The sequence below is a fragment of the Sciurus carolinensis genome, chromosome 4 (assembly GCF_902686445.1).
Source record: "Sciurus carolinensis chromosome 4, mSciCar1.2, whole genome shotgun sequence".
Classification (NCBI taxonomy): Eukaryota; Metazoa; Chordata; class Mammalia; order Rodentia; family Sciuridae; genus Sciurus; species Sciurus carolinensis.
Window position 1 is genome coordinate 26,812,439 of NC_062216.1, and position 14,445 is coordinate 26,826,883.

General features: G+C 34.5%; 1 protein-coding gene and 1 non-coding gene across 2 annotated transcripts in view; both read left to right on the top strand.

Moving 5' to 3' along the window:
• Positions 1 to 14,445, top strand: part of Galntl6 (polypeptide N-acetylgalactosaminyltransferase like 6) — a 1,064,176-nt gene that overhangs the window by 663,675 nt on the left and 386,056 nt on the right. The window lies entirely within an intron of this gene.
• On the top strand, positions 372 to 445 carry Trnal-caa (transfer RNA leucine (anticodon CAA)). The gene has a single exon. It is a non-coding gene; the product is annotated as a tRNA-Leu (tRNA).

The window sequence follows — 14,445 nt, forward strand, 5'->3', positions numbered from 1 at the left end:
ACAGATAATGATTAACTCATGCATTTTTATGAATGTCTCTTACTTTTAGGTGATTGACTGCGCTACATCTCCAAATGGATGAACAGGCAGATAATTTGGGTTGCTATACCAAGACCCAACATTTTTTAGAAGTTACCATTCAGAATGTTGTCACTCTTCTCAGAGTACATCATGATCTGGATTGTAATTTCCATATAATTACCATCAAAGCACATAGAATATTTGTGACCATGAATACTGTTCCTTGGAATATTTACTTTGTAGCCTAGAATTTTAGAATAGTAATAATAAATCGAGTTTTCTAGGACAGTTGAGATATTTCTTCTCATTGAATCTAGTGATTCCTATTCATTAAAAATGTTTTAAGGGTCTGGGGATGTAGCTCAGTTGGTAGAGCACTTGCCTCAAAAGCATAAGGCCCTGGGCTCAATCCCCAGCACCTCAAAAAAAAAAGATGTTTTGAGGCATTTTAACTTGAATGTAAAAAAGTGGTTGAAAATGATACTTACAAGTGATCTAATTTAAAAATTCTATCCAAACTTAGTCATTGGATTAAACACATCATAATGACAATGGTGGCAATTTCTTTGGTTTCTTTAAGTATTCTTAAAATGGTCCCGTGAACTGTAGCTGATGCCAAATTACTTGGTAGAAATACATTTTTCTTCACATAGAAAATAAATTTTGCCATTCTATCACATAAAATATATGATGAATTACAAGTTCATCTGGAATCAGTAAATCTATATTTTCCAATTTATAATTAATGTTCAACTTATATGCTGATATTAGCAAAGTTTTGTGCTTATTAGGATGAGAAGTTAAATTGCAGTCATTAAAAAATAGTTCAGATTCAAGGCAGTTCGTCTGTTGTATTCCTAAGGGATAATTCTGACACCCTGGAAACGTTGGCTTGAAAGAATCCAAAATTGTGATTGCCAACATCTGTAGAAAGTTACAACTTGAATAGGATAACAAGAACAAATAAAAATTAAAATACACATATAGACATCCTTTATGTGTATAATTTATTTATGAAGGCCTTTATAAATAATTGACATTGGAGCTAGGTTAAATTTTCATTTATTTTTTGTTCTTTTGTGTTTTTTTTCATTTAAATTATTGGAATTAAACACTGAAAATTTCAGTTTTTTTCCCCTTATATCTAAAGCATCTTTTATGTTCTTGCCTATATGAGTGACTTTAAAATGGTTCACAGCTTTTATTTATTTATCTATTTATTTATTTTTGAGTATAGGTTTTGCCCAGTTGCTTAGAGCCTCACTTAGTTGCCAAGACCAGATTTGAACTTGAATTTATCTTGCCTCTACTTTCAGAACTGCAAGGATCACAGTTTTCTTTTGTTTTGTTTTGTTTTGTTTGGATTGACTCAGGGGCACTCAACACTAAGCCACATCCCCAATTCTTTTTGTATTTTATTTAGAGACAGGGTCTCACTGAGTTGCTTAGGAAGCGGCAGTAGCTGAGGCTGGCTTTGAACTCGAGATCCTCCTGCCTCAGCCTTCCAAGCCACTGGGATTACAGGAGTGCACCACAGCAACCAGCAGGGAATCACAGTTTTAGATTAGATAAATTCATCAACATTTTTTGAAGCTTAATCAGTGGGGAATTGTAGTTTCACTTAATATACTATAAAATAGAAGAAATTATTGTCTAGAAAGAGTGTGTTGGGGGGTGGATTTCATCCTGAGTCTTACGTGTTCGTGTTCATGAAAGTGAAATGTATCATTCAAAATGTTAAATTTCAGTCCTTCAAAGTGGGTGATATGGACAAGAACTTTACTAAATGTGTATGTATTTAGTAAAAAATTTTATTGATTTGATAACACATGTGGAAACTAGTGATGAAATGACTGGCAAAAGTAAAACAGAATGTAAAAATCCTTATGGAAACGAGGATGGTATAAGTTTTCATGTGTATATAATAGAAATAAGCACCTATGTATGGTACTTAACATGCCCCTTACTCTCTTCCAAATCCTTGTCTTTTTTTTTTCCTCACAGTTTTATGAGACAAATGCTATTATTACTCCTATTTTACAAATAAGAAAAGTTCAGCATCTGTGGTAGAAAAAAATTGTACTTGTTAACCCAGCTAATGAGTGGAGGGAGACAGATCTGACCCAGGCAACCTGGTTCCCAAGTCTGAACTCCTGGTTCTTACTTTCTGTTCTCTAATTGGGCTCATTTTTTTTTAATCCATTAAAGCATGCATTTTAAAGACTTCTCCACTGATAATTTTGTTCAAACTGACATGCAATGACTACCATGTTTCAAGTAGCATTTATTTTGTTCAACTAATATTTATATTATTATAAAACTATTTAAATAATCCCAGCCTCAGTCTTTTAGCCAGTTTAGACTGCTGCAGTAGGCACACTGGCCATGATGTTCAATCAGAAATCTTCCAGAATAGAAATGCTATCAATCTTCCCCTAACCAATATGCTAAAGAATTGGTTCTCAAAACTTGTTACATATTAGAATCACCTGGAAAGCTTCTGAAAATTCCAGTGTCCAGACTGCATACCACAACAATTAAATAAAAATCTGCTGGGGTAACACCCAGGCATCAATATATTTTTTAAAGTTCCCTAAGAGATTCAATGTATGACAAACTTTGAAAGTTAGTCTGCTAATGTTTTTTTTTTTTAATTAGAAAATTGCCTAAAATAGTCTCAAGTGTCCTGTTACCAATATGAATGAATAGTAATGAGAAGTATAGATATTAAATTATCTGAATTGGTAAGGTTCCCTAGCACTGAGGTCAATTAAACTGTGGTTTAGATCCTAATTTTGCTATATCATAGTTATAAAATTTTTGCCAAATACCCTATTATGAATCCCAATTTCCTTATTTGTAGAGTGGGTATAATGATTATCAGTTCTAAGAATATTTGTAAAAACTCAAGAAAACTAATATGAGACCCAAATGTTCTGCCTTTTCCAACCTGGGACTACAGAACAAGCTCTGTGAGTATTGTGCTCAAGTTCCCTTGAGCCCCTCATAAAATCAACCCCTCTCTCTCTCTCTCTCTCTCTCTCTCTCTCTCTCTCTCTCTCTCTCTCTCTCTCTCTTGCTTTCTGTTTTCAGAACACCCTCTCATGCATGTCCTGTAAGGTCTCTTATGCATTGATTTCCTGCCACCTCCCCTTGCCCCCCAGAAGCAGCCCCTGCTTCCTATGAGTGATACCATCTTTAATTTGCAAACTGCTTTCTTCTGCTGGAAATCACTAATATCACCCTCCATTTGCTTTCCAGCTCAAATGTGAGACATGCTTTCCTTCTTGATCCTTAACAGTTCTGCAGAGAACAGGCTATAACATTCAAAAAGAATTTATAAAACTGGCAGACTGACTGACAACTGCTATTAGATATTATTCAGCTCAAAGGTCATGGACCCCCATCTGGGTCACCTCTCTGTCTAACTCTTCATTTGCCTCCATATGCAAGGACCAGCTGATTCTCTATCACCAGTATAGATTGTTGAATGCAGAAATGTGGTATTGACCCCCAAAACACCAAAGCACATCTGTCAAGGATCTTGAACAGCCTGTAAGGAGCTACACTAAACTCTGCCCAACTCCTTATCCTAGTCTCCCCCTGATATAAGATAGCAATCTTGCCTACAAGTTATTCCTGCTGCTCTAGCAAACAATATCCAGTGATTTGCAATCACTGATCATTCACTGCCTCCAAGTTAGTGTGATCTTCATTTCTCTTCAACTTCAACCATAAACATATTTTGATATACTTCAAAATTAGAGTAAATCATAGACCTTTCTATCACTGCCACTGTCTGTACAGAATAAGAATGGAAAGGAAGAGAACTTTAAAAAGGATGTCAGAAAAAAGTAGACATCACCGATGCTATCCTTATTTCTCTTTTTATGAATCTAGAGTTGATACTTATAACTTTGCTGTTCCACTACCCATTTCGTTCCCGCTGGTCACAATGGGCATTTCAGCTGATGGGAGTTCATATCTGTGAGGGTGACCCAAACGTTGATTTCTAAGGACATTAAGATCTCCATGATCCTACCTGAGTTAAGTTCCTTAAGTATTTCAGTAGTTTAATTATAAGATTTGACAATACTAGGAGGCATCCCAAAGACATTTTGATTTCTGAACATACCCTTCCTTTCTCCTTGCTTAGGTACTTCTTGATGACCCAGAAGGATAACCCTAGAAAGCACAGCAATCTCTGTTTTTGCCTACTAGTGCCATGGTATAAGTAGCCAAAATGACCAACTGGCAGTCCATTGAGGTATACCTAGTACAAACATTCCTACTTTGTATATCAAGTCATTTCTTATCTAGAAGAGCCCCAAACCATGAAGACAAGGAAGTTAAAATGTGTGTCTAGGTCATTAGGGTAACAGAAATAGAAAACACTTTCAGGGTATTGCTATATATTGGGCAGTTTCCAATGTGAATTAGATATGTTGATTTATTTAATTTTCAATACTATTATTTTCTCCTTTTACACTTTAGAAAACTAAGACACAGAGCTATAAAATAACTTGTAGGATCACAAAGTTATTAACTGGTCAAACTGGGATTTAAATTCAGGTAACTTTGTACTAGATTTCATGCTAGAGGGTAAATTACCATTTTAATTATTCTCAGTGATAGTGAGAGCTGCTAATTCTACCTCCCCTTCTTCACTCTTTATCTCACGCATTCTCATTACAAAAGAAAAGACATGGTGTACCTGTTCATAGTTCAAAGTACATCCTCCATGATAGAATCCCAGATTAGCAAGAAATTGTCTCTTGATTCATACTATGACTATGGCTTTTCAAGTCATTCCACATCTATCAACAAGCCATTTTTGGCCAACAGACTAGTTTTATATAAGACCAGTAAACCATGTATTCAATTGCACTTTGTTATCCTTTTACATTTAAATTTATCCTTTTAAATTTATTTTTAATTGTTACCTAAAAATCATACATATTTATGGGGCACCATGTGATATGCTCATACATGTATACATTGTCTAATGTTTAAATCAGATTATACAATTTACCTCCTCAAACATTTATCATTTCTATATGGTAAAAGCATTCAAAATTCTTTGCTGTAGTTTTTAGAAACAGACAGTACATAATCCTCATCTGTGATTCCCCTGCTGTGCAGAAGCACACCACAACTTCTTATCTCTATCTGACTATAACTTAGTACCAATTGATCAACCTTATTCCCTATGCCTATTATAAAGAGTGCCTCACAGAACATTTTCCCAAAACTCCTTGTCTCCAGTCATCTGATTTTGTTACTTACAAGTCCCTGAGTCACCATTCAAATCTTTAGCTGCCACCTATGAATCAATATCTATATCTCGCCTTCAACCACATAAGATAGTTTGCTACTTTAAGGAGTTCCCTTCTCCAGTGCTGCACAGACCACACAGAATGGGCTCTAATTCTTCCCAATGTACATATCATGGCTTTTCCAAACAGAGGGATCATATTCATTCCAAATTCATGCCCTAACCTTCATATAAGATACCCAGAAAGACTGCACAATCAACAGAAATGGTAATCTGACAAACACAAGATGAGATTCTGCCTCTAATTTCCAACTATATCATTCTGATACTTCAATAAATAAAATACTTTGGGTAGGCATAGAAACCCATAGTTTTATGTGTAGGTATTGAGCTTGTAACTTAAAACCTATTTCTCTCATTTTTTTTTCTTAAATTCACCAGTGTAGTTACAAATATTCAGCTCAAATTGTCTTTAATTTTTAGGGCTATATGTTTCTAATGATTGGTGATAAGGAAGAAATAAATCTAGAACAATCTTTCTAAAGTAGATATCAATCTACAATTCCCACTATGTAGACAATTAAAATGAAATATTTTGTATTAACAAATAAGGCACTGTAAGAAATGAAGAATGGCTTGGTCTGATAAACTTCTTAGGTTTCTTTACAATTTTCATAAAGGTACCAAAGGTAAAGACTTTAAAACTTGAATTTTAAAATTTAAATGTAATTAATGCTTCCCACCTTTTGAGGAATATTACAACTAAAATACTTCTCAAGATATTGTGGTTACTTATGAAGTGTTTGGGATTTCCCATTGCTATTATTTTTGTTTTAATATTTATATTATTTTATATTTATATATTATATTATTTTGTTTCCATATTTTATATACATTTTAATATTTATATCTATATTTGTATACTTTAGTATTCAATGTATTTGTTGATCCAGAAATATACTACTAAATTTTGAAAGTACATTTTGAAATAGATATTAGTTCTAATCTCAAGGCATCTCTGTGTAGTAAGTCAATGGTCATTCTAACAGACCTACATTCTTTGTGCTCTTGAAGAAATATGATTTATTCAAAATTATGTGTTAAACTTGTAGATATGACATTTACAAGAGAGAATAATGGAATAATAGTTCAGATATCTATAAAGGATCATTCCTCCAAATATGATCCCTTACTTATTTTGCCTTATCCCTAACCATTTGATCCTTTAAAAATTGAAAGTCACCTATATTTTTCACATGGGCAAAGACATGAAAAAATCTTTTTTTTTAATTATTTATTTATTTTTTTATCTTTTACAGGCTGCATTTTGATTCATTGTACACAAACGGAGTACATCATTTTGTTTCTATGGTTGTACATGATGTAGATTCATACCATTCATGTAATCATACATGTACATAGGGTAATGATGTCTGTCTCATTCCACAATTTTTCGTACCCCCTCCTTCTCATTTCCTTCTACATAATCTGAAGTTCCTCCATTTTTCTCTCCCTCCCCTCCTCTCCACCCCCATTATATATCATCCTCCACTTATTAGGGAAAACATTCAGCCTTTGGTTTTTTGGGATTGACTTATTTCACCTAACAAGATATTCTCCAAATCCGTCCATTTATTTGCAAATGCTATTTTTATTCTTTATGGCTGAATAATATTCCATTGTGTATATATACCACAGTTTCTTTATCCATTCCTCTGTTGAAGGGCATCTATGTTGGTTCCACAATCTAGCTATTGTGAATTGAGCTGCTATAAACATTGATATAGCTGTGTTACTATAGTATGCTGATTTTAAGTCCTTTGGGTATAAACCAAAGAGTGGGATAACTGGGTCAAAAGGTGGGTCCATTCCAAGTTTTCTGAGGATTCTCCACACTGCTTTCCAGAGTGACTGCAGCAATTTGCAACTCCACCAGCATACAGGCATTTTTTATCTCAAATTTCTATAAAATGTACAAATATGTAAATTTGTGTAGTTGATTTTGCCTTCTATATAATCTAATCGTAAAGAGACAGAAAAAGTGGAGATAAATATAGCTTATGCATCACACCCTTCCAGTTCATGGGTAAAATCTTTCTGATAGCAAAAGGATTCTTTATACAGTGTGTGATCACATGAGAAGAAAAAAATATAAATGACTGAATCATAAATAAAATTTTCTGAAGTGTTATGCAATTCTACACCCACTTTTTCCAGAAAGATATTAAGCCAAATTACAAAGAAATCTAAGTATTTTAAGTATAAATGAGAATAAAGTATAAAAGTTGAATGACAGAAAGAAAAGCTGAGTGTAGGACAAAATGAAATGTGATTATTAGTAACCAACTTTTTCCTTGTTATGGGTTAAGTCCTAATTTGGGCACCACTGAACCAAAGTCTGAACAAATATATAAAGAAAAACCAGGTCAATAGCATGGTACTTCTTTATATATTAAAAAAGTCAAATCAATTACATAGAACAAGTATTCTTGGTACTGAATCAGACAAGGGTCTCTGGTAGGGCCTTCTGAGGGAGATATAGTCATGGAACTGGAAAATCCTTTTCAACTCTGTCTGAGAAGATGAAACACATTTCAAAGAGCTCCTTATATTCTCATCCTCCATAGCAGAATAAAGTACCACAAAGGCAATTGTATACCATAATGTTAAAAGGATGTTGTAGCCTACTAAGGCTGCTATAAAAATGTACCTTAGACTGGGTAATTATAAACAACAAAAATTATTTCTTGCACTTTGCAGGCCAAGATCAAGGGGTCAGCAGGTTCAGTGTCTGGTAGGGTTGGCTTTCTGCTCCACAGGTAGATAGCATCTGATGTTGCCTTCTTACCTGGTGGAAAGGGAAACGCAGTTCCCTCCAACCCCTCTTAGGAGGGCATTGATCCCACTCAGGAGGGTAGCACCTTCTCTAATTTCTTACTCCAATTATTTTTGGTGGATTGCAGTATTCCTTTTAAACCTAGTTTATGAAGGTTTCCATTGTGAAAAGGGTCTTGAATTTTGTCTTTATTTATTGAAATGATCATATAATTTTTTTCATTCTATTAACATGATATATCACATTAACTTATTCATATATGTTAAATTATTCTTGTATCTCAGAGATTATTCCCACTTGGTCATGGTTTATGATCCTTTCGATGTGCGGTTGGATTTGGTTTGTTAATATTTTGTTGAGGATTTTGGTAACTGTGGTCATCAGGAATATTGGCTTTTATTATTGATGAGTATTTTATCCTCATTAATTAATTGGAGAATTTGACAATTGTTATTATTTAATGTTTAGTAGAATTCACTAGTAAGCTATGTGGTCCTGGGCAGCTTTATTTTTTTTATTTTTTTAAGGCCAGGGATAGGAGTTATTACTGATACAATCTCTCTATTTATTATTGACTTACCCACATTACTTATTTCTTCATTATTCAGTCTTGGTAGATAGTGTATTTCCAGGAGCTGATGGATTTATTCAAGAGAATGTGGGTGGTTACACTTAGAGAAGAAAAAATAATCTTTCAATCAAAAACTGTGAAAAGAAACAAGAAGGACATTATATAATGATAAAAGGGTCAATTCATAAAGAAGATACAAACATTATAAATATATAGGCACCTAATACCAAAACACCTAAATATGAAAAGTAAATATTGATAGAACTGAAGGGAGAAATAAATAGCAAGACACTAATGGTAGGAGACTTGCACAACCCCACTTGCCATATAGATCATCCTGACAGAAAACTCAATAAGGAAACAGCAGACATAAACAACACTATGGATCTAATGGACTGAACCCACATATATAGAATATGCAACCTGGTAGTAGTAGTAGAGTATATGTTCTTCTCAAGCACACATACAACATTTTACAGAATAGAGCACCTGTTAGTTTACACAGTAAGTCTGAACAAATTTAACAATGAAAACACACCAAATACCTTTTCTAATCACAAAGGGACAAAAGAAAAAAAAAAAAAAAGAACCTAGAATTCAACAACAGGAAACACTCTGGAAAATTCACAAACAAATGTAAATTTAACCACATACCTGTCAATGACTAATGGGTCAAAAAAGAAATTCTGATGGAAAATAGAAAATATCTCGAGACAAAGGAAAACGAACACACAGCCTATCAAAATGGAGGGGATGATGTAAAATAAGCATATAGTGATCTATGCCTACCTTAAAAATGAGAAAAGATCTCAAATAACAATCAACTTTACATATCAAGCAACTAGAAAAAGAACAAATCAACCACAAATTTAGCAGAAGGAAGGACATCATAAAGCTTAGAGCAGAAATAAGTGAAATAACAAAATAACAGAAAACATAAGTGACACTGAGTTTTTTAAGATCACAAAAATAAACAACTTTTATCAAGACTAAGAAAAAAAAGAGGATTCAATAAAATCATAAATGAAAGAGGAGCCATTACAACTACAGTTTGTTTTCAGAACATAATAAAGTGTATTAATGCATTTGAGTGAGGTTTAAGTCATAGTGTTTTGGCAAAAGCATACCTTGCTTAATGATTCCTACAATTGACCTAAAACAGAAAGTACAACTATAGTTTTTTATTTTTTCTTAAATATCTGTTTCTGGCATTCCTTTGTGTCTCTGACCAGAAGGAAGTATAACTAGCTCTTTAAAATAAAAAAGGGCTCCAGGGAAAAATTTTAAGACATTGTGATGCTTTTTTTTTTTTTTTTTTTCCTTCCATTTTGGTTCAAAAGCCTTCCACTCACCTGGGGATTAGAAGAAAGCAGTTGGTTTGTATCTGTTCAGAGATGGTCAGGCATTGCTCCTCAATAAGCCTGATGAGTTTATCTTCAATTATATTATTTTTCTGCTCAAAACCCAATTATCTTCTATGCAGCCTGGCATTCTTTAGAAAACACCATTCTTAAAGATCTGCAAATGTCTGAATGCCTGTTGTGATATGGATCGCTGTTCTCTCTCACAAAATTGGTGGACCCCATGAAGTAACACAACTAGACCTGAATCCTACATTTTCCTGGTAAGTCCTGAATAGTCTAAGCATACTGGTTCATCCCGAATATGTAGAATTCGCTAGGAAAGAAAAAAGAAATCTCGTATAATTTCACAAAATAGCATAATTAGGCAAAAATAACCAGCAAAAGTATCTCTAAATATGTAAAGTAAATATTGATAGACCTGAAAGGAGAAATAAACAGCAATACACTGTGATTCTTATTGAGGTATTATATTTGGTGTAGGTTGCTCTTTATTGGACTTTCCACTATGAGTGGCAGAACAGTAGTTGACATTATTAATTGCAAGTCACATAGACCAAATATCTCATTTTAACAGTATTTAAACAGTTTCTTCACTGAACTACATAACTAAAACTATGAATTCTGAAATCCTTAATTCACACCCAGAAGAATCATATTCAAGTGTTTAATCAAAGAATAATTTATTGATAGTATAGCAAGTCCATTTTTTAAAATATTTTTTTCTTCAAATTTAATGTATCTTTTCTGGTTAATTCTCTTCAAACCAAAAATTTTGAAACAAATTTCTTCAGTGGCTATTTGAATATGGGAAAATGGGGTGCTAATGTTTCTTCTCTAGAAATTTATTTAAACTGTGAACAAACAACCCTTCCCAGTGAATTGAAGGACAAGTCTGCCTAATTCTTAGAGTCAATGAGCAAGTTCATTATCCTACTCTAAGCTCTGGGTTTCGAATTTGCTTTTAATCAGTAGCAACAATGATGTTTAGATATCTCTTCATAATCCTTCTCACATGACACAGAACTAAGGATAGAAATCAATCTACTCATTGGGCCCTGTCTTAGTCCACTTAGACCACCATATTTGGACACCCCACAGTGAGTACTTTGTAAAACAACAGAAATTTATTTTTCACTGATCTATAAGCTAGGAGGTCAAGATCAAAGCACCATAGAACCAGTGTCTGATGCACACTTGGTTCCCAGTTCAAAGACAGCTGTCTCCTTATGTACCCTCACAAGGTGGTAGTGACAAGGGATCTCTCTGTGAACTCCTTTATATAGGCACTAAACCCATTCATGAGCCTCAGCCCCCAGGGCTTAATCACCACAAAACAGCCTCAATTCCAAATTCCATCTCATTGGAGAGGTAGGATTTCAACATGAATTTTAAGGGGACATAATTAGTCTCTAGAGAGCTTTCTCAAAGCCCAACTTCAGGAAGATATAAATTGAAATGTAAGAAATTAATGTGAAGAAGGATTGGACAAATACTGATGCTTCAGAAAACCTTTAGCCTTCTTCTATTTGTAAGAACTTATTCATGTTTATTTCAAAAGTAACTTCACTTAGGCTCCAACTACTTCTTGACCCCTTCCCAACCCTAGTCCCTTAGAAAGGGTAAGACTAGAGGAAAAGTTAAACATCATAAAGGGAGCAGAAAACCAGGTCAGTGTAAACATGTTAGAGTTGTGTTATTTTGAGATCAAGTGTGTAGGTTCAGCAGCAAAGCTACCAAGGAAACTCAGTGCTGAAGATTTAAATGCCATGACCCTTGGCACACAGGTTGAAGTCTAGGAGCCTAGGAGATATGAGGTATTATGATCTGGGTTGAAGAGGGAAAACCTATCAACAAGTTTAAAAACAATGGGAAGTTCAAGGAGAATGTAATGTTCCAGGTCTCAAGGTGTAAATAATGCATCACCAGGAGGAAAAAAAGGACCATATTATTATTTCACCATTACTTCTATTTCTCCAAGTCCAGCCTATACTTCTTGGAGAAATCCAGTGTACATTTGATCATACGGAGTTCACTGGTGATCTTCACAGATGTAATTTAGCTAAGCATTTGGAAGAGACATCTAAATGCAGGAGATTGAGAAGAAAAGGCGAGCTAAGGAAGTAAAATTCTGGAAAAACTTCATGTTCAAGAAACAGGATGAGAGAATATGAGGGAGAAAGAGCAGTAGCCAGAAGAGCCCACGTGGTCAAATGGGAAGTTGTTTTCTTGTTTTTAATGTCAGATCGCTGAGCATGTTTGTATGCTGAGGGAAGGGAGATGGTAAAGTAGAAAGAGATATGAGGCCAGAGGTATGCAGGGAAAGAATAATCAATGAACTTAGTTCCAGAGGAAATTAAAAGTGATTTGATTATCTAGTATAAGTGGATACTGTTACAGGTTGAATTTTGTTCCCCGAATTCATACATCAACGTCCTAACTTGCAATGCTTCAGACTGGCTCTCTCTGGAAATAGGGTCTCGGTTAGGTCATTAAGTTAAAATAAGGTTATTAAAGTAGGCCCTAATTCAGACAGATATCATTATAATAAAGCCTTAAAACATAGACCTGGACAGAGAGATGGTCATGTGAGGACTCAGTGAGAAGATGGTCATCTATAAGTCAGAGAGAGAGAGGCCTTAGGAATCAACCCTGACAAAGACCTGGTCTCAGACTACTAGACTCCAGTATAATGAGAAATTTGATCCCTGTGGTTTAGACCTCCCAGCCCAAGATTTTTTTATGGAACCATTAGTAAATAATACAGAACAAGAATATAACAAGAATAGAAATGCAGAGAGAAAAGCAGATATAAGCCGAGTGTGGTGGGTGGTGCACACCTGTAATCCCAGTGACTTAGGAGGTTAAGGCAGAAGGATCACAAGTTCCAGGCCAGTCTCAGCAACTTATCAAGGCCCTAAGTGACTTAGCAAGACCCTGTCTCTAGATTTAAAAAAAAAAAAAAAAAAAAGGTGAGAATATATCTGGATTCCATCCCTAATACCAAAAAAAAAAAAAAAATATATATATATATATATCTATATATATATATATATATATATCTTAGGATATTCCATTAGTGTGTTAATATTTTTATCTTTTTTTGTGACCATACTTGCTAAATGAACAGTCAGTTGGGCCCTACAGAAATCTGAAAGCAGAAAAGACCCACAGGAAGACAGCAATATATACCCAAATATACAAAAGAACAGAATAGCTGTCTCTGAATGATCTGGAACTCCCAACTAAGAGTTCCATAGGGTAGCAATTATGACCAAAGACTGCCAAGATGTTCCCAGTACAAGTTTTTAAAATATGGTTTAATAGGGGCTGGGGTGGAGCTCAGTGGTATGGCACTTGCTAAGCATTTTAAAGGCCCTGGGTTCAATTCCCAGTCTCACAAAAAAATTTTAAAAAAGAAAGAAAGAAAGAAAGAAAAACTTTAATAGAAGACCAGAACACTATTGAACAGGTCAAAGGAATAAACCAGGAGGAGAAATAACTTTGTATTTAAATCTCTTGGGCTTAAAAGACTTATATTGAGTTCAAGAAATTCAACATAATTGGGGAGAAAGGTGAATTACTATTCTTGGACTAAAGACAAAAAAATGCTATTCCTTTCTTTATCTTTGGTAATTTACGAGGCCATACTTTAAAAAAATTCAGAATAATGTAGAAAATTAAGTAGCTGTTCTCTAATGCTTTCTAATAAATATTGTCATTGTCCTTCTTCAAAGCAGAGTTACAAGAATTTTGACTCAGCTCACAGACACCGTGTTCTTATCTCTGTTTTCAATCCCTGGTCTTCTCAAAGTGTCACTGGCATGCACAACCTACCCCGCAGGCATCCTTCCTGATGCTCCTTGAATTTGCTTTTCTCCCATATTGTCAAATTTCCTATGTAATCTAATTCTGTTCTACAAAACACTCACCATATCTTTATACTGGCAGGCACTAATGTCTTTTTAAATGAAAATGATGATTGTGATAATCATCAAATGTAACTTGCCAGCAAGTCATTTGATCACTCAATACCATCTCGTCCATTGCATCTGTTCTCAGCACACTCATCTCGCTGATAGAGTCTGTGCTCTTGTTCAGTTTCTGATGTAGACTCAGCTGTTGTACTCCTATCACAGTGTGGCCTCCCTGGCATCTCATCTTCACACTCCTTCCCATGCAATAGTTCTGAAAGGTAACAATATCAGGAATAAAGACAAGTAGCATGCTACATGGCCAGAATCTGTGCTAAGAGCTTCACATGGATTATTATGTTTAATCAACCCTGAAAACCAATAAGAAAAGAATTATTCTTAATCCCCTTTTCCAGATAAGGAACTTAGATTGGGACTAGTTACGTAATTTACCCAGAAACACACAG